This window comes from Temnothorax nylanderi, unplaced genomic scaffold (assembly GCF_030848795.1).
Source record: "Temnothorax nylanderi isolate EJ_2023f unplaced genomic scaffold, tnyl_v1.0 TNYL_tig0412_pilon, whole genome shotgun sequence".
NCBI classification, from domain to species: domain Eukaryota; kingdom Metazoa; phylum Arthropoda; class Insecta; order Hymenoptera; family Formicidae; genus Temnothorax; species Temnothorax nylanderi.
The window spans coordinates 16,364-38,096 of NW_027249474.1; the positions used below are offsets into that span (position 1 = coordinate 16,364).

At 37.2% G+C, this 21,733-nt stretch overlaps 1 long non-coding RNA gene across 1 annotated transcript; it reads left to right on the top strand.

The window, feature by feature from the left end:
• Window positions 1–1,221: 1,221 nt before the first annotated feature.
• Window positions 1,222–4,107, top strand: LOC139782440 (uncharacterized). The gene is made up of 4 exons (XR_011720883.1): window positions 1,222–1,940; window positions 2,408–2,494; window positions 2,704–2,807; window positions 3,932–4,107. It is a non-coding gene; the product is annotated as an uncharacterized lncRNA (long non-coding RNA).
• The last annotated feature ends 17,626 nt before the right edge of the window (window positions 4,108–21,733 follow it).

Below are 21,733 nucleotides of genomic sequence, written 5' to 3' on the forward strand. Positions count from 1 at the left end.
CTCGTGTAAAAGTAAATTTTTGAATCCACGGATATTTTGTATTCAATACGAAGCAATTGCTTCCAGATTTGAAACGGTAAGTTTTACTTGTTCACCTGGAATTTACACACACATGTGTAACGCAGTTTGCATGCATTTATTTCTTGTCTGGGTTTTTCGGACCACGAAAGATAAAAAGTGACGCTGGGGCATTTCGTGACACAACCGCCTGGGGTAATTCGTGACACATTGCGTGAACAATCCTGGGAAAACGATGACGATATATGACATCCCTTCGATCGTCACCGATTCTTTGCCTTTAGCCACAACAAGTACAAACATCAGGGCCGGATTCAAAGCAGCAGGGATCTTTCCTTTCAATCCTGATGTTTTTGGTGAAATCGATTTTTTACCCGGTCAAGTCACTGATCGAGCATGGAATGGAGATGACCAACCATGGCCACATACCTCAACTGAAAATGATGTGTCAAGGGCCTCAAACATAAATGAAAGCGACGATGACATCCCCCTCGCTCAGGTCCTTCAATCCCTTCGATTGTTTCCAAAAACGGGCGAAAGGAAAATCACGACAAGAGGACGAAAACGAAAGAGAAGTGCAATTTTGACTGACGCTAATAAACTCGATGCACTTATTGACGAAAATGACGAAAGAGTACAAAATAAAAAAAAGAATATAAGGATCAAGCCCCCCAAGAAACAGCCAGCTTGCAAAGGACGTGGACGCCCGAGAAAGGTCGTTACTCGCAGTTCGGAAGACGACGAAAGCGAAGCCTAACGATTTTTTGCCCTTCCTATTCCATTTAATGTACAATTTGATTAATAAAAACCTTTTTTGAGTGAGTAAGTGTACGTTTTGATATAAATCATGAAAATAGGACGAATTCGGATATTGAAACCCGTTGAAAGAAGAATTGTCACGAATTGCCCCGTGCCTTGTCACGATTTACCCCGGTATTGGGGCAATTCGTGACACGAGACAGAGTGAGGCATTTCGTGTTGTACTTTAAAAGTAATGTGATGAAAAGACACAAATAAATTTTTTTTGAAAACTAGAAGGTTGCACGATGAAAAAACCGGCTAAGACGTATTTTTATCTCAAATACTTATCTCAGAAAAAATTCAAAACCAAAAAATGTCACGAATTGCCCCGGTCTCCCCTAAAGCAATATGCGATTGGATCTACTACTTATTTAACCTTATATATCAGAACAAAACTTGTGCTAAGCCCTTATTTTCAAGGTACGTACGAAATCCGGAAACTTCAGGGAATATTTTAAGACATTAATAATGTATTCATCTAATCGCTAAGTACATGTATTATTTGTTGAAAACTTCGGCCGTGGCGATTTGCATCATTCTATCTTTCTCGTTCATTAGATGTAAACAAGGATAGAATGACAATAGCACGCTCCGCGAACGCACATTTAGAATGACTTATTTCTTGTAAAGTTGTGCTAACCTCACCTGATTTTTCGTACACATGCCCCTTATTACTGTATATTTAACATATATCAAATTTAGGTACCTATCTAATACTTATTCTCATGAAAGGACTACCTTAAGAAAAATTTTATAAGTGGTATTTAATTTTATAACTTGTTATTTGTTTTGTAATAATAAAAGATAATTATATGTACAATTAATTTTTAATTAAGAGCCAGTAAGTAAATTAATAATAAAATAAATGGATAAATTTTGGAATTTATATTTCTTATATAATCAATATTGAATTTTTCAAATTACGAGTTTGTCACACGGATAAACAGAACGTTTCTGTGTGCGTAAGTGGAGGGAAGAACACTAATATGTGCGGCTATGCGCTTGCTCGCAGCACCGACCCCCACCATTCCTGGTCTTCTCTCGCTGTCTCTCGCATGGCTCCGTGGGACCACGCAATCACGTAGTACGACATCGCACAAGTACAATCGTTTTAATTTCAGGTAATTTTTCTTTATTTAATAAATATTATTCACGTAAATATTTCTAAAATTATTTTTGTATAATTACCACTAATACGTACATTGCACATATATATTTGGCAATTTGTCGTTAAATCCAAAAATAGAGATTACGTGGCATTATAATATCTGCAAAAACCACGTTAATATCATAAAAATTATTTCAATGACCATCTTAAAATACATATATTTGCCTTTGTAACCTTATTGAACGAGTCTCTAATGGGATTATTTATTAACGGCTTCATACTTAAATCTTGATGCTAACTTAACCTCAAAATTTTTAACAGTTTAATCCAACTGGAGCCCTCAGTTGGAGATACGTGATAGGAATATGCCTATCCCAAATCTCCTAAAAAGCAGTTTAACCATTAATTACGTGATTTAATCATTATTTAACCATTTATGTGATTTTATAATAATTATTGTTCTTATGCTATATGTTACAGTATTGCTTTCCATCAGTGGATGTTCATGCAGTCCAGAGCAGCATCAAGTAGTTTGATAGAAGAGCAAAAGATTTATTTATTAAATACGTAAGTAAGAAAAAGTTAAATTTAATATAAATCATGCTTTCCAATATTAATCGCCAATACTGAAAATCCAAAGTATACGTGTAACATTAACAGATTTTCAGTAAAGATAGTGAATATTGGAACACAGATTCATACTTAACCTACTTTTATGTTTAAAATATATAATTAGATGTAAATAATAAAATTACTGTTTTTGTATTATGTTGCAGTGTTACGTTGCTTTCCATTAGTGGAAGTTCACGCAGAGCAGCACCAAGCAGTTTGATTTCTATCACACTCTTCTGAGCAAAAGCTTTATTTATTAGATACATAAGTAAGGAAAAGTTAAACTTGGTATAAACTGCGTTCCAATATTAATATTCAGTACTGAAAATCTAAAATGTATGTATAACATTAACCATAGATTTTCAGTATAGACAGTGAATATCGGAACACAGTCATACTTAACCCCGTACTCTTATGTTTGAATATATAATTATGTATGAAATAAACAGGGTGATTTATTTCGTGTGCTAATCATCTCCGCTATAATTATCTCAGAAAGTATTGATTTATTGGAAAAATGTTTCAGATAAAAGTTGGAGGATTCAAGGAGGACCAATAGACAATTTTATTAGATTTTGAGTCCGGGACCTGTGTTAAGCCCAGTAGGATCCAAGTCAAATTATTCAAATAGAAGCCCCCTTTTTATTGCATCATCTTTTTCTACTAATTAATATGAACAACTTTTGTCTGAAACATTTTTTTATTTGCCTTATATTTTTTGAGATATTTAAGGAAAACTTGGTAATTTTTTCAATATTTAGCTTACAATATCTCAATAAATGTTTGTCGAAGGAAAAAGTGGTACAGGACTTTTTGACTTGATTTGGTATCAAGCGTATCAAGAATATACTGTTGCAATAGTATTCCAAGTTCTTTAAATAATTGTGTACATATGAAAGCTCCAAGGAAATGTATACACAAATATTTAAAAAAATTGGGGTATTATTGCAATAGCATATTCTTGAGACCATATCAAGTCAAAAAGTCTTGTATCATTTTTCCCTTCGACAAACATTTATCAAGATATTATAAGCTAAATATTAAAAAAAGTTACCAAATTTTTCTTCAATATCTCAAAAAGTATAAAGCAAATAAAAAAATGTTTCAGACAAAAGTTGTTTATATTAATTAGTAGAAATAGATAATATAATAAAAAATAGGAGTTTTTATTTAAAAACTTGGTCCCTACTGGGCTCAACATGGGTCCCGGACCCAAAATCTAATAAGATCATCCATTATTCTTCTTTGAACCCTCCAACTTTTATCTGAAATATTTTTTTAATAAACCAATACTTTCTGAGATAATTAGCGGAGATAATTGACACACAAAATAAAACTCACCCTGTGTAATCAGATATAAATAATAATTACAGTTTTTGTATTATGTTATAGTGTTACGTCATTCTTTATCAGTAGAAATTCATACGGTGCAGAGTAGCATGGAGCAGTTTTGAAGAAGAAAGAGATAAAAAGATAATATCAATATTATTTTCTTAATATTGTATGTAATAATATTATTAAAAATAACAATTTGATAAAATTTAATAAAATTCATTAAAATGGTTTAATTTCTAGCAATATTAAATAAATATTATCTAATATCACACAAATATTACGTAAATATCACGCAAATACTACAGTAATATTACGGTAATATTACTGTGATTCATTTCCGCGATTTTAATATTACTGAGATATCTCAGTAATATTACTGCAATATTTCTGCTATATTTCTGCTATATTTCATTGTAATATTGCAATGAAAAATAATATTGCTGTAATATTACTGAAATATTATGTGCTATGTGGGTAATGATACCATCTTATGTGCCCCTCGAAACCGTACAACTTTTGTCTGAAACATTTTTGCTGAAAATGCTTCGTTAAAGAATTATCGAGGTGCGTTTTTTAAAATAGGACACCCTGTATAAGCTGGATATGCAGTTCAATGTACTTTTAATATATGACATGTCTATTATTTAGTATTTTTCAGTATTTTTCATGTCATTAAGTGTTATTTTTATCAATATGTTTCGTTTTAACATATTTTAATATTTTTATCTGTTGGTACAAATATTTATTGTGAAACATTGTAATAAACATATTACTATTAAAAAAAATTATTAATTTCTAGTTTACTTAGAAAAGAAGTATATAAAGTATATTTTTAATTTAAGAAGAGATTTTATTATGCAACCGCAATATTACTTAAAATCATTTTTAAGCAGTGTTCAAATATTTGCAGACGTTCGTACTGAACATTTCAGCGTTAATATTCAATCAAGAGAGGTAACACTGAAGTGACTCTTGAGAATAATTAATCTTCAGAATAACACTTAAAGGTTTAGGCGCGTTTACACTCATCTATTGAGTGTCATACCCAAGTCTTGAGAGTAAACTTTTAAATGTGCAATATTTACACTCAAACGTAAGTGTGAACACTCAGTCATTGAGTGTACACACTCAATCTTTTAATCTATATACACTCAATTTGAGTATAAACTCTCAATCTTTGGGTGTGCACACTTAATGTTTGAGTATAAAAACTCAAGATTTGAGTGTATACACCAAAATTTCAGAGTAAACACCCAAAATTGAGTATTAACGCTCAAATTTGAGTGTTTTTTCCGTAAGGGGAAGTACTGTAAATTTTTTATTACTAATTATCATGATAAAAGATTGAAATAATTTCACAAATTTTTTTAGCTGTATGTTGAAACGTTTGATTTTATTACTCTAATGAAATTCTTCAGTAATCAGTCTGACCGCAGTAATACCCACACTTACCCTATACTTGACTTGATAATCATGGCTTAAAGTTCTTACGGTCCTTGTAGAAATGTATAAAGACCGGCTCCTTCGGGATGAAAAACATTAACAAGCATACAAAGACTGCGGGCGTTGAATCCGCCAACATTCTATATAAAGATAATGTTAAAAATAAAATAGAAATTTATCGTGAAAAATACAAATATTCCAATTTTTGCAAATTTTTCTCGCAAAAAAATTATTTTTTAACATTAATTCCGGACTAATTAAAAAATTATATGAAAAAATTAGCCTTATTTAATTCTTTTTTATTGAGCAACTTTATTTTACAAATATAAATTGAACTTACATATCCGTCAGAATTTCCGACCATCCATGAACAAATCCAGGAGCTCTAAATACCCATAGGAATATGCATCCCGTAAAAAGCATTGTGACGGCGATCTCATGAAATGTCATAGGTCCTAGATTTTTAAGATTTTGATTTATCACCTAGGAGAACCAATATACATATTTTCTTATCAAGAGACGATTTGTAGATAAATTTCACAGGCCAACAAAAAAAAAGTTGTCTGCGCCATGGACTAGACCCCAGCGAGAAATGACCCATCGAATCGACGTCTAATTGACGTCGAAAACGTATATCGAAAAGTAATTGAAACATTCATCGATCTTGATTGAAATGTGGTATCACTTTCGATGACTTTTCAATTCAGAATAAATCGATTTCGACTCGATATTGATTACTATTTCCTCACTGCAGCTATTATTAGAAGCCATAGAACATGATCTTTTTCTTGTATTATACATTAAAATAAATGAATATATTCACATTCCACTACTTATGTGTTCAATAGTATATCGAAAATATATCGAAAATTATCTATTTATTTCTCCCCAATATCTTTATTAGAAGAGGATCACAAAACTTACAATGGAAATAATTTTTACAATTAATTTATTTATCTAGATAGAATTGCACATATATGCACATTTATTATTACAAAAATATATTACTTAAGTCTAGATAGAGAGTTGCATATATATATATATATTTATCATCAAAAACATATATTATTTAAGTCTAGATAGAGTTGTACATATATGTATTTATAATCGCAAATATATATTATTTAAGTCTAGATAGAGAATATATATTGCACATATTGTATATTTATTATCACAAAAAAACAGATTTGACAGATTGACTTAGTGTAATTAACATAGGTTTATTCAGTGTAATTAAGATTTAGGAAACCTGAAGTTTGTCATTAATGCATTTCTTTTTACAAAGTCAATTCATTTAAATTAAAAATAAATGATTAAAAGTAAAAATAAATGGTTATTTTATATCCCAAGTAGATTGCGCCATAACTTGTTCCTAATATACTGATCATATGTACGGCAAAATATAAATAGTCTTGTATGCAAAATGTAAAAAAAGATATAGATTGTAAACAAATTAATATTAGAATTAGTAGAACAGATGTGTATTTAATTTTCTCTCTTTTTTTAGTCTATATTTTTGAAATGTTTGACTTTGAGAATAAAATGTCTGTACAAAATCAACATCTCTAACAATAAGTTAAATAACTGTTGAAATAGATATAATATAAACACTTGCTATGTTAAATGCCATAAATAGCATATAATAATTACTGATATACCCTTATGGAAAAATACACTCAACTTTTGGTGTTAACCGTTAAAAAAACACCATAGAAAAACCCTTAAAGTTGGGTGTGATTTCGGACCGCCAATTGAAGGTTAACCATCATTTGAAGGTTAATCTTCAATTGGCGGTCCAAAATCACACCCAACTTTAAGGGTTTTTCTTTGGATGATGGTTAACCTTCAAGTGATAGTTAACCTTCAATTAATGGTTAATCCTTAGAAATGACGGTATAAACCCTAAAAATATGAACCCTCAAATGAAAGTAACAAATATGGCGTCCCAATGAGAATCTCTTAAGGGCTCCGCTCGCTGAACCGGACTCCTCGCCTCGATCCTCCCTCTCGGACGCTAGCTGCCGCAGCTCTCCCTTTCCTGGCGGTGAGCTCTCCCTGGTGATCCGACTCTCGCTCGGTTGGTCTCCAGAACACGCGCCGCAACGATCAATCCGTCAAAAAAAAAAAAGGTAACGGACTCGACACGTTCGAAGAAACGCAAGCAAGTGCGGCCATGACACCTAACGAGTGAGGAAGGAGGAGGGGGCTCTTTGAGAGTGGCGACTCGCGCGTCGCGCCATCTAATGTGAAACGATCGGGCGTTGTAAAACGCGAAAAGAATTCGAGCGCAATATCTGAACAAATTATTTAATTTTTAATTAGTCCAATTATTAATATTTATTTTCATAATTAAACTTATTTTTTATTTTGATAAATGTAAATACAAATATCTTATTGTATTAATATTTAATATTAATAATAACAACTTTTCTTTTTTTGTGGGCCTGTGATTTTTAAAGAACGCAATCTATCTTTATTAATTAGGGGAAAAGGGGGGTAAGATAACGACCTTAAGGTTTGCCAATTTTTCTTAATTTCTGTGAGAATGTAAAAATAATGATCTATTTTTTTTTAGATTCACTAAAGTTTTTTATATAAACTGTAAAAATTTAAAAACTAAATAAATTAGAATTTTTTAAAATTTACATTTTTTAAGAAAGTGTCGTTTTCATCATCTTGCCCCCATATGCGGGTAAGATGACTTTTAGTAGTGAATAAGATAACGAAAAGTCAAATTAAGTTAAAAATATACTTTTTTACGAAAAAGAAGATTTATTTTATTATAATAAACTTCTTATATTGTTTTAGTGTTATAATATTTTAACGCAATGAAAGAAAAATAAAAAACGGAAAAATCAGTGAAATGCACATGGTAAGATTTGTTTACACAAGTAACCAATGTTAAAAAACTAACTAATTTGACACAGTCACATTTACAATGCACATTAACAATGCAATTATAAGAGAGTGTGGAAGAGGGCTAAGTAAGAGCCAAACGCTGTTGACGGTACACAAAGGTTAACTCCTTTATTTATAATTAGCCAGCCCCGCGGCTTCGCCCGCGGACCCAATTTTTTTATTCTCATTTTTGTACTTTTATATTTATTTATAACACTTCTGGATATATGATGTTTTTGTTTTTCTACTTCGATCGAAGCAATAAAATCGTTTCATTAATGCAATGATCGCAAAAAGATGCACATTTCGGACCGATTTCTGAAACGATGTTTACTATCCCCCTATTACAGTTCGAGTATAAATTAAACCCATCGTCGCAATCCCCGAAAAATTAGAAATTTTTTGCACCGGTTTCAAGGAAATCGTTTAAAAAAATTTTTTTCCCGATCGTCGTAAAATAAAAAATCGAATTCCATGGTAGCCATGCTCGGCAAGTTCTACCTCTATTTCATATACAATTTTTTAAGATTTGGTCCATTAATGAATGAGTAGTTCGCGAACAAACAAACTATAGAATCACATGTTAAAATGGCTTAGTCGCTCCGGAGAACATTCTTACAAAAAATTGAACCCCATGGTGACCATGCCCGGAAATTTCTACCCCTATTTCATATATAATTCTTTAAGATTTGGTCCATTAATGAATGAGTAGTTTGCAAACAAACAGACAATCAAACAAACTTTCTCTCTTTATGTAAAACAAAAAATCGAACCCCATGGTGACATTGCTCGAAAATTTTTACCCCTATTTCATACAAAATTCTTTAAGATTTGGTCCATTAATAAATGAGTAGTTTGCGAACAAACAGACAATCAAACAAACTTTCTCTCTTTATACATATAATAGTAGAGATAAATCAAATTTTAAAACCGTACGTTTTGGTCCGAATTTTGGACCATCTTCAGCGAGACTACAAAGAATCAATAACAGAATGCATGAAAATTGATAATGACAATTCAGTAAAATTAAACAACATATAAATACCTACATATAATAGCGGAGTTATACATATGAAAAACGACTCAAGACATCACGCTCGACGGCGAGGAAAAGTCAGCCTCTATATAGTGCCAGCTACTAAGAGGATTGTGTTGCATTGGTACGGAATACTCTTAAAAAAACCATCAGAATTAAGTTTAAGGAGGAAAAGAAAAAACGAAAAATGGTCAGAAAGTTAAAAGAGGCGACTCACCATGCCCGTCGAGCGAGAAAACCAAGAGCGTGTAGACACGTGAAAAGACGATAAGTGACTTAGTCTTTGCGCAATACCCCCTCCCCGTGGTCACGTAAGAAGTCCCCGCAATTTGAGGGTGTTTCTTTATGTTTTCGGGGGTGGGAAATTCAATTCTATTGGTTTTTTTCACCTAGGTCCGCGCAGTTATTTGTTAATAACAATTTTATGTTAAAAAATCCATTTTTAGAAGAGACAATGCGAGTTACAAAAAAATGTGTTGAACAAAAGTTTTCCCTCTCTTTCTAACAAAGAAGAACGTGTTTGAATTTTTCAAATCCGACGAGTAGTTTCGGAGATACGAGCAACAGAGCGACAGGCGGTGGGGGCGAACGGGTGGTGGGGCAAAAAACTGAAGCATGCATATTTTGAGTTGCAATCATGTATCTGTACTCACCTTTGGGACTCGAAAAATGAAATTCCAGACACATTATTTTTGCATTTCGCGTCAAGGAAAGGTAAAAAAGAAATATAAACACACCATTGAATAAAAATTACTAAATTTTTTTAGTTGGATTCTCACATTTTTCTGATCCAGAACAACCACAATAAAATATACAAGGTGCATTATTGACCCTACAGATACACGTATTGCGTGAGCATACTTTGCAAGTATAAGGAGAAACAAGCTCAGATACAAGGGGGATCAATTCATTTGGTAATTTCGGTTTCAAAGCTCCGTCTACCTCACGATATCCAAATAATTCAGGATTCAATTTTTCTTTCATTGGATTAAGGCACTAAATTTGTTGATATGTTATAAAAAATGCATGTAGAACATGCAGACCACCCGCTCGCCCCCACCGCCTGTCGCTCTATTGCTCGTATCTCCGGAACTACTCGTCAGATTTAAAAAATTCAAAAACGTACTTCTTCGTTAGAAAGAGAGCGAAAACTTTTGTTGAACACATTTTTTTGTAACTTGTAACTCGCATTGTTTCTTCTAAAAATGGATTTTTTCAACATAAAATTGTTATTAACAAATAACTGCACGGAGCTAGGTGAAAAAAATTAATAGAATTGAATTCCCCACCCCCGAAAACATAAAGAAACACCCTCAAATTGCGGGGACCTCTTAGTGACCACGGGGAGGGGGTATTGCGCAAAGAAACTAACTGATACAAATAAATAAAAACAAACGAGATAGTCAAGAGCGATGGTGACGCAAATGACGACCGTTAAATTTAAACTTTTTAATAATGTTAAGATAATCATGATGAAGGCTATCCGTGTCGCTTTGAAGATTTAGACTGTTAGGTTGTCGTAAAATATAAATCATTTCACACAAAATTCGTCTGCCATAAATGTGTTCTTCGTCCAAAACTTCAACATTATCCCATGCAAATTCGTGACCAAGTTGTACCCTATGTTCGGTAATCACTGAATGTTGCGACGTATTTCTATTAATATGATTTCTGTGCTCGGCAATTCGAGTTTTCAACTGTCTGTCCGTCTGTCCAACGTAAGACGCGTCACAATCGCCGCAGGAAATCTTATAAACCACGTCACTGCGGGACTGACTGGGCAAAGCATCCTTATGCACGTGAATGAAGCGTTTGAGCTTATTCATACCGGTGAAGCTCGGTTAGTCAGAAGTATTTCAACATCCCGTATGTTCCGAATATTTCTGAACAGTTTAGAACTGTGGTCTGAGTTCTGGACTCGAAACTGTCCTTCACCGGTATGAATAAGCTCATACGCTTCATTCGCGTGCATAAGGATGCTTTGCCCAGTCAGTCCCGCAGTGACGTGGTTTATAAGATTTTCTGCGGCGATTGTGACGCGTCTTCCGTTGGACAGACGGGCAAACAGTTCAAAACACGAATTTCTGAGCACAGAAATCATATTAATAGAAATATGTCGCAACATTCAGTGATTACCGAACATAGGGTACAACTTGGTCACGAATTTGCATGGGATAATGTTGAAGTTTTAGACGAAGAACACATTTATGGCAGACGAATTTTGTCTGAAATGATTCATATTTTACGACAACCTAACAGTCTAAATCTTCAAAGCGACACGGATAGCCTTCATCATGATTATCTTAACATTATTAAAAAGTTTAAATTTAACGATTGTTATTCGCGTCACCGCCGCTCTTGACTATCTCGTTTGTTTTTATTTATTTGTACCAGTCACTTATATTGTCTTTTCACGTGTCTACACGCTCCTGGTTTTCTCGCTCGACGGGCTTGGTGAGTCGTCTCTTTTAACTTTCTGACTATTTTTCGTTCGGTGATTGTGCCAGACTAGAGTCAAGCTCAACAGGGTCTTCTTTCCCCGCTAATTTTTCCAAGCCCGTTCCCTTGGCAGTAGTTTCGCTAGATAGTAGATAGGGGCAGTGGGAATCTCGTTAATCCGATCACCGAACCGTGACCATTTTCCGAAGGTGATGCTGGAGCCGTCTGTTTTACCGTCATTTTTTTGTCGAAACGTAGCGTTGTTAATATTTGACAGAATTAAAAATCCTTCTCCAGAATTGCAGTACATACATTAATGATTCAGGGGAACTCCGATTTTATATAGAAAACGAGAAAAAATTACGGAAGTACAGATTTCCTTATCTACTTTTATCCCAATATGGCGTCTCGAGTTGCGGCGAGCTGTCAGCTCGTCACAAGATGTATTTCATATAAGAGATATACCATTGGTACGAACGCGAAAACAAGTTCCCCTGAATTGTACAACAATAAAAACATCGATAAACCCCCCAAATCAAGATTTGGAAGCGTAATATAAAAGTATAATTTCGATGTGTATCGTGCGTATGTGTGCGTGCAATGTAGCGTGCTATCCTTGTCTATATCTTTGTCTATACAAGGACAGATATAGTCGGTGAGCACTTCTTTATCGATGCTGATCGAGTTCGCCTGCGGCTCCAGCATCCCCTTTCGTGCCAATGCAACACAATCCTCTTAGTAGCTGGCACTATATAGAAGCTGATTTTTCCTCGCCGTCGAGCGTGATGTCTTGAGTTGTTTTTCATATGCATAACTCCGCTATTATATGTAGGTATTTATATGTTGTTTAATTTTACTAAGTTGTCATTATCGATTTTCATGCATTCTGTTATTGATTCTTTGTAGTCTCGCTGAAGATGGTCCAAAATTCAGACCGAAACGTACGGTTCTAAAATTTGATTTTGTTACGTGGTTAACTATTTTGGAGGTCTGAGAAATGGAATGAAGCTTGTCCTTTATATTGCACACACGAACGTTACTTTATTGCGAACGACGATATATCAACATCTTGTCTTGCCGGGACTCGTGGGACTAGTGCGTGTTACAGCGCCCTCCAATAGGGAATAGTGTACATAAGTGTATAATGTGCAAGTGCACTTCAACTCAACTTAACTAACTAGAATATAATAGCGCGAGATACAAAACTAATAAACGAAATGATATATAGAAAAGATATGGAAAAATTAGAAATAAAACTTATATTCGTAACAATCCCACTTTTGATTTGCTAATTTTTTTTTATGAAAAAGAAGTAATAGATAAACGAATGCAATTATTGTTAAATTTATCTCGTGGAAGTGGTTTGGTTAAAAAGTCAGCCAATTGATCTTGAGAAGATACATACGTGGCTTCAAGTATACCGTTATCGGCACACTCACGAATGAAATGAAATTTGACATCGATGTGTTTCGTCAATTTATGATGTTCCGCATTCTTGACCAATCTGATAGCGCTTTGATTGTCCATCAGTAGCCTTATGGGTTGTTCCATCGATCCAGTCAGTTCCTGAAGCAATGCTCGTAACCAGACAACTTCTTGAGCCGCATTGGAAGCAGCCACGTATTCGGCTTTCATCGTGGAACGTGCAACGCACTTTTGCCGTTGCGAACACCATGTAATTGGTCCGTTTGCCAGAATACTAATGTACCCAGACGTTGATCTGCGAGAATCTACATCGCTAGCAAAGTCAGCATCCGCAAACATTTTTAGATCAACAGTGTCTTCACTGTAAATGATTCCTACGTCTTTTGTTCCTTGAAGATATCGTAGAATCCGTTTAACAGCTGCCCAGTGTTTTTGACCAGGATTCTGCAAGAATCGACTCACTTGATTAGTGGCAAACATAATATCTGGACGTGACACTAATGCCGCGAACATTAAACTCCCTACTGCCTCACGAAATGGAATTCGGCTCATATCTTGCGTTTCAGTGATGCTCGCTGGAATATGATCATTTGTTAGTTCGGTATTTGGATCAGCAGGTATTGCGTTTGGCTTGCAATCCTGCATATTAAACTTCTCCATCATTCTTGTAATGTAGCTCTGTTGGTTGATGAACATCTTTTTCGCTGTCCTGTCTCTCTTGATTTCGAGTCCAACAAAGCATTCTGGATCGTTTACTTTTATTTCGAATTGTGATCCAAGTTCTCCCAGAATCCTGTCAATCAGCTCTCTCTTCTTGCATATAATGAGGCCGTCATTTACGTACAGTCCCAGGAAGATCACGACACCTTCATATTCCGCCCGAAAGACACATTTATCTAGTTCCAACTGTTCGAAATTAAACTATTTAAGAAATTCGATGAATTTCTCATTCCAGCAACGAGGTAATTGTCTTAATCCGTAAAGACTCTTTATTAATCTGCAAACTAGACTTGGGTTATCGCTTATAAAACCTTTAGGTTGTTTCTAAAAGTTCGCCATATAAAAAGGCCGTCTTAACATCGAATTGTTTAATGTCCAAATCGTAGATCGTTGCTAGTGCCAGCAGTACTCGAACCGAATCATACCTTACTACAGGTGCGAAGGTCTTCTTATAGTCTATACCTTCTTTTTATAGAAAGCCTTTCGCACAAAGTCGTGCTTTATATCGGTCGATTGATCCATCGGGTTTGCGCTTGATCTTATAAACCCACTTGCAGTCGATTGCTCGGCGATTCGGTGGTAGTGGCTCTAAGTTCCATGTTTTATTTCTCTTCAACGATGCCATCTCCTCTTCCATTGTTAGTTGCCATTTATCAGCATCTTTACAGGATATTGCTTGTTTGTAGAATTGTGGCTCTTCTGTAACCGTTGCTGCACATGCCAAATAATGTTCTTCACCGAAGCGAGTAGGGCGACGCAGTGTACTTCGATCTCGAAGCACTCGTCCTTGATGTTCTTGATCATTCACGTTGCCTTCGATTTCATCAACGTTGTCTCTTTCTGTCTCCATAACTGCTTGTCCGTCTTCTTCTTCCGTTCGATTCACAGCTTCTTGAATGTCACGTGTTTCATACAAAAAGGTTGTACAACTGGATTCCTTGTCCTGACTTTGCTGTTGCTTTCGTTGAATACAACATCTCGAGTTACAGTGATCTTTGAGTCGTTTTTGAGTTGTTTTTGGGTCGAATACTCTGTAATTTGAGCTATCTCTATCGTAGCCTACTAGAATCATCTTCTTTGATTTGCTTTCAAATTTGGACCTGAACTGTTTTGGAATATGAATATATACTTCAGCGCCAAATTTACGTAGATGATTGAGTGTAACTGTTTTACCTGACCACAATTCGTATGGTAACTTCTTATCCAACTCACGTGGCCTTCGGTTCAAAGTATATATGCTAGCGTTGACAGCTTCTGCCCATAATCTAGGTTGAAAGTTGGCTGCAAGCAACATGGTCCGGGCACCTTCTACGATTGACCTGTTCTCTCGTTCAATTCGTCCATTCTGCTCAGCGGTATACGGAGCACTGTATTCATGAATGATTCCTTTTTTTTTTAAATACTGTCTGAACTGCTCGTTATCGAATTCTTTACTTTTATCGCTTCTAACTTTTCTAAGTTTGTTACCGGTTTGATTTTCAACGAATTTATGATATTCGAAAAATTTTGAAAAAGTGTCACTTTTGTGTTTAATAAAATAAGCCGTTCGGTAGGAGGTACAGTCGTCTTTAAATAATAGAAAATAATTGGCACCGCCAACGAAAGGATGTGTCATCTTACCACACAAATCCGCATAAACAAACTCGCCAGGTTTCTGAGCTCGCGAATTTAGATTTTTCTGGAATGGTATACGGTGCAATTTACCGTATTTACACGTCTCACAGAATAGCCCATTGAGATTCTTGATTTGTAGTCCTGGAAGTCGGCCACTATCTGCCATTTCCTTAAGCGTTCGAAAGTTGACGTAGCCCATCTTTTCGTGCTACAGTATAATCGTGTTTAGCATCGAGACGTTCGCTTGATCATTGGTAGCTGTTTTGAAGAATATCTTGTAGCATTGGTTACTTTGCTTGATGCCTGTGACTAGCAGCCTATCACTGTACACTTCCATCTTCTTGTTTTCGAAAGTCACCTTCAAGTTTTTGTTCGTCGCCGCTCCTATTAAAAACAAATTCTTTCGAAGTCCTGGGACGTAATAAGTATCTTCGATTGTACGTGGCTTCCACTGTCCGTTAACCTTCGCCAGAACTTTGATTGTGCCTATTCCTTCTACTTGAACTTCTTCTTTTTTGTTTAATGGCACTCGCCTCTTGTCAGTGGACGATACGGCCAATTTCTTGTTGAAAATGAGTGTCAATGCAGCTTGTGTCACTATCGCAATATTCAAGGGTAATTATGCATAAAAAGACCCCACCCGTCAATGACCTTGATCTTGACATATGTTGTCACCCTCCTAAGTGACCTTCAGAAGTTTTTAGCCGGCGGTCGTTATTCGTTAAAAAGTTATTAACAAAAAAAGTTTGGAAAATATAGCAGCTATTTTGAGTATTGGAAGGCATAAACTAATATTACGTTTTTTTTTTTAAGCAGAGAATACTTTATTTCGCGATTATTTCGCGAAAAAGTCGCTGCTTTACCAAAACACTACATTTAAAGCAGTAAATTGTTGATAAATTGTATATTGAATATATGTGAGTATTGGAAGGCATAAATGACTAATATATATGTCGAAATAGTTCACGCATATACTTTCCACGCGAGACGAGTTGTCACATGGGTTCGTGGCGCGCTTTACAAGCTCGTTTAAGTAGAGGTGGTATTAAACAAGATAAGTTAGTTGATCATCTGTGTGAATATTTGTGGCGATATACAATAAACGAGCTTGTAAAGCACGCCACGAACTCATGTGGCACCTCGTTTCGCGTGGAAAGTGTATGCTTGAACTATTTCGACATATATATTAGTCATTTATGCCTTCCAATACTCACATATATTCAATATACAATTTATCAACAATTTACTGCTTTAAATGTTGTGTTTTGGTAAAGCAGCGACTTTTTCGCGAAATAAAGTATTTTCTGCATTAACAAAAAGACTTCAATTTATCAACAATTTACTGCTTTAAATGTTGTGTTTTGGTAAAGCAACGACTTTCTCGCGAAATAAAGTATTCACTGCATTAACAAAAAGACTTTAATTTATCAACAATTTACTGCTTTAAATGTTGTGTTTTGGTAAAGCAGCGACTTTCTCGCGAAATAAAGTATTCTCTGCTTTAAAAAAAAAAACGTAATATTAGTCGTTTATGCCTTCCAATACTGAAAATAGCTGCTATATTTTCCAAACTTTTTTTGTTAATAACTTTTTGACGAATAACGACCGCCGGCTAAAAACTTCTGAAGGTCACTAAGGAGGGTGACTTTGACAACATATGTCAAGGTCAAGGTCATTGGCTGGTGAGGTCTTTTTATGCATAATTACCGGCGGTGGAGGGGAGTGTAGCGCGCGGTTCAAATTTGAACTTCAATAGCCTTACAGAAGGTCATGATTAGGCGACACACTGTAGAAACGCTCAACCAACTACCCGTTAGTATCTCTTTTTTACGGTATAAGGGCGGCGAATAACCAGCGTAAATTAATTTGACAGTAGCTGCTGATAAAAACGTTTATTTTATTCTTAACAAAAGGTTAGATCGACTCGACTTCTCGAAAAACAGTGAGTAGCGCGCGCGCTCCTGCGAGAACTAGGCGCTGTACAATCATCGGTCAGAAAATTAAAGAACGGCCATTCGGCCCAATGGTTTTGAGAACACAGTAACTAAAATCCCTAAAGAATTAGGTTCAATTCTCAACATCCTCCCACCTCTTTTGTAGAAGTAAAAGAATAACCAAACGTAAACAAACACAAGACATGGAACCAATCTAAAGTCAATATTCGACCTCCGCTTTCAATAGGTAAACCTAAGAGGCTTCCGTATTCGACGTCCAGTTCGCGTTATTCTAGCAGGCTCTTTCTTCCGGTCGTCCTTGGTCACCTCAACAGCTTCTTTCTTACAGTCGTCCTTGATCTTCTCGGCATCCTCTTTGGGTTTGGCAGAAGGTGCAATGTCGTCTCCCTCTAATATTACAGGATCAACCTCCAACAAATGTAAGCGCTGGATAGGTCGAAACAGCTCTCCAGAGTTGAGCTTCAATTGGGCTAGTCGCGGTATTCCATCTTTTCCGGGTAACAGCTTCAGAACTCTACCCAGTGGCCACTCCAAACGTTTACGGTTGTTCGACCCAATTAGTACAACGTCTCCTGGCTTAACTGGACGGGATGTCGGCAGTTTCCCACGATGAACAAATTCCGCCAGGTATTCTTTGCGAAATCTTTCCTTTAACATCTCACGGACACGGGCCAGATGCCGATACCGTCCACGAAGTCCGCTTTTCTCCAATTGGTCGAGATCCGGGACGGACACTTCCGGAATCTCACAAAGAAACATTGCCGGCGTGAGAGGGATCAAATCTTCACTATCTTCGGTAATGCAAGTCAACGGCCTCTGGTTAATAACCGCTTCTACGTCGATCAGACAGGTCATCAATTCCGTGTAAGACAGGCGAGCTCTGCCCAAGATCCGTTTCAGTAGATCCTTAATAGATCTAATGAGGCGTTCCCAAAATCCGCCCCACCAAGGTGCCAAAGCCGGATTGAACTTCCAAGCAATACGTTGTATAGCAGTGTCACGCTCAATTTGTTTCCAATCCAAGGAGTCAAACAAGTTGTTTGCACCGACAAAGTTGGTGCCTTGGTCGCTCCATATAGTCGATGGTCGTCCACGCCGTCCGACAAAACGCCGCAGAGTCAATAGAAAGGCTTCAGTCGAAAGCGAAGTAACCAACTCTAGATGTGCACACCTGTATACCGCACAGGTAAACAAAACTACCCACACCTTTTCTCCCGATTCCAAGTACAGAGGTCCGCAAAGATCAACTCCTGTAGTTTCAAAAGCCATGGCATCTTTAACACGATCCCTGGGCAGTGTGCCAGGAACAACTTCTGCTCTCTTTTGCTTGAATCTGCGACAAACGGTACAAGAGGCGATTATCCTTTTGGCTTCACGACGGTTGCGTAATATCCAGAATTGTTCCCGTAGCTTGTTCAAAACAAACTGCACTCCCGCATGACAGAATCGAAGATGGATAGAACGTATTAAGCAGCTCACTATTGAATGACCTCCAGGCAGCAAGATTGGAAAACGGAGACCCACCGAATCGTCGCGATGAACCAGCTTAGTCTTGACTTGCACCAGTTCATCTTCCCCAAATAATATCTCCAGACCATGGAAACTCGCTCCCACCGTTTCAAACGATTCTTGTTGAACTAACCACATTAATCTTAGCTCCGCCCTCTTAAGCTCCTCAGTCGTCAGTTCGTCACTTAAACGAAGCCTGGAGTTCTTTGGTGCTTTGCACCAAGCCGCAATCCGCAGGATATAAGCCAAGGCTCGGACATTCTTCTCAAAGGTACTCAACCTTACTCCGAACATAGGCTCTTTCGGAACGTTGATCATCGATGCAATCGTAGCTTTCTTCTTCTCCGAAGCCACCACTTCTTCATTTGGCTTTTCTTCTATGAACTGCCAATCCTGCGGTCCATTTCTCAACCAAGCTGGGCCCATCCACCATCTAGAAACCCTGAGCTGTTTTTCCGTACAGCTCCGTGACGGCAGATCCGCCGGATTAAGATTCCCGGGAACATGGCGCCAGTTTTCAATATTAAAGCAGGACAGGATCTCTTTCACTCGGTTGCCGACCAGCGTACCCCACTGGTCGTTACGACGAATCCACGCTAGGGCTGTTGCGGAATCAGTCCAGTAAAACGTCGGTACTTCTTCGAGTTCCAAAGATATCTTCACGTTTGTAGCCTGTCTGACCGCGATGACACACCCAAATAATTCCAAACGATGAATACAGACCTTTTTAATCGGAGCTACTCTGGCTTTGGCTTGAATCAGCTGCACTGAAACACCATCAATCCCCTGGGTTCGCAGATAAACGACCGCTGCATACGCATCCTGACTAGCATCAGAAAATACATGTAACTGCCAGCTTTCACGATTGATATTGCCTCCGATAACGTTCCGAGGGATGCGAATAGCTGAGAGGTAAGATAGCTCCTCGTACCAGGTCTTAAACTCGAAAATTAATTCCTCTTCCAAAGCTTCATCCCAAGATCTCTTTGCCAACCACGCTGGTTGCAGCATCTTCTTAGGCTTCAGAAGGACAGGACACAAAACCCCGATTGGATCGTAGACTCGACTGACCACCGACAAAATTGTACGCTTGGAGACAACCGCAAGAGATTCCTGATTCTTCCACTCCAACCACATCTCATCTTCTCTTCGATCCCACATCATGCCGACCACTGGAGTCACATGAGCTCTTTCTCTTTCATAACACTCCCTGGACAGATCCACGTCGTTTGTCTCTGTCACTAGAATTCCTTCACCGGTTAATTCCCCGGTAGACCAGGCCCATTGTCGTATTTCCATCTTCGCCTCAGCCATTAAGCGGTTGGCGTCGTCTTTGAATCCAAATAGAATGTGACACATGTTTAAGGTTCCGACTGTTTTTAAGCCAAGTTTGATTGCAGTGCTCTTGAGCAAGTAAGATCTGTGACAACCGCCATCAAACACAAGTCGAACTCTCCGTCGCACGCCATTGTTCTCCAAATTCGTACACAGTTTGTAAAATAACATCTCCGGAACATTGCAGATTAAACATCGCAGGGGTGGTTTAAGTAGGCGTCTGCTCCGGGGTAGATTCGGGTAGCGATCGAGTTTTCTCTACTTCTGGGCACAGCAACACACAATGCTTCTTTTGGCAGAAGACACATTTTACAACAGCTCTGCAACTTTGTGACCCGTGGCCAGTCTTCAAACAAACATAGCACGCTTTCTTTTCTGTCACGACCTTTTTTCGGTTTTCCAGATTCATGGAGGCTGCCTTCGCACAAAGTTGGCTTTCATGAGGCTTGTCACAGAAAAGACATTTATTTGTCGAACCAACCAACACCCCGGAAGCTGTAGGACCATCTTCCTCTTGAAACGCGACGTTCTTGGTTGACTTCTTTTGTGGTTTCTTATGAGTTTGAAATCCCGTCCGCACTAGTTTACGTTGATCCTCACACTGGACTTCTAATTTTAGAAAATCGATCAATAACTGTAAATCGGTTTGGGGGGATTCATTGCCGATCCATCCTTGCCCCAGTTCGGACTCCTTTGCCATGCTGTCAATACTTCTTCTGGTAATGTTGACTCGACGATCGGATACAGAAACGTCGACATTTGGTCGCTATTGACTCCCAGGGTCTCGAGTGCTTGTAAATGCGCCGAGAGCTTATCAAACATACTGGAAAGACTCACACTTTGATTACTTCCATTAGCCATAACCATTTTTACTAGTTCACGGATATATACTTGCTTGAGTACTTTTTCGTTACCAAATCGCTCCTGAAGGACATTTGCTGCTTTATCGTAGTTCTCACCGGATTGAGGGAAGGTTGCCACGAGATCCGCCGCTTTCGTTCCCGCGACCATACATTGCACGAGGTACTGAAACTTGTCCGCAATATCCAAGTCTTCGTCTTCGTGGATTTTTTTAAACTGAGACCAGAATTGAATTCCATTGAATTTGCGCGGTTCATACTTCGGGAGCTTGTATGTCTTCCTTCTTCTCAACTCCAAATTCACATTCGACCTGTTATCAATTACGGAATTTACGGACGTTTTCGAACTCTCTCCATCGTTGGTTATGTTACGCACTCTCCTTCGAGTCTTGATAAATCGTTTCTCGTAATTATCAATTCCAGTCTGCTCTGTATCCAGTGCTGCCTCGTCAATCGGGACTGTTTCCAAGATATGCTGCTTAACAGTCAAATCATAACCACGAATTTCTTCCACCAACTGTTCCAGTCGGGTAAAAGAATCTTGTAAATCACCACAGTCCGGTTCCTCTGCCGACAACAGATCGTCAATATCATTCACAGTCCTAGTGAATGACCGACGGGCAGA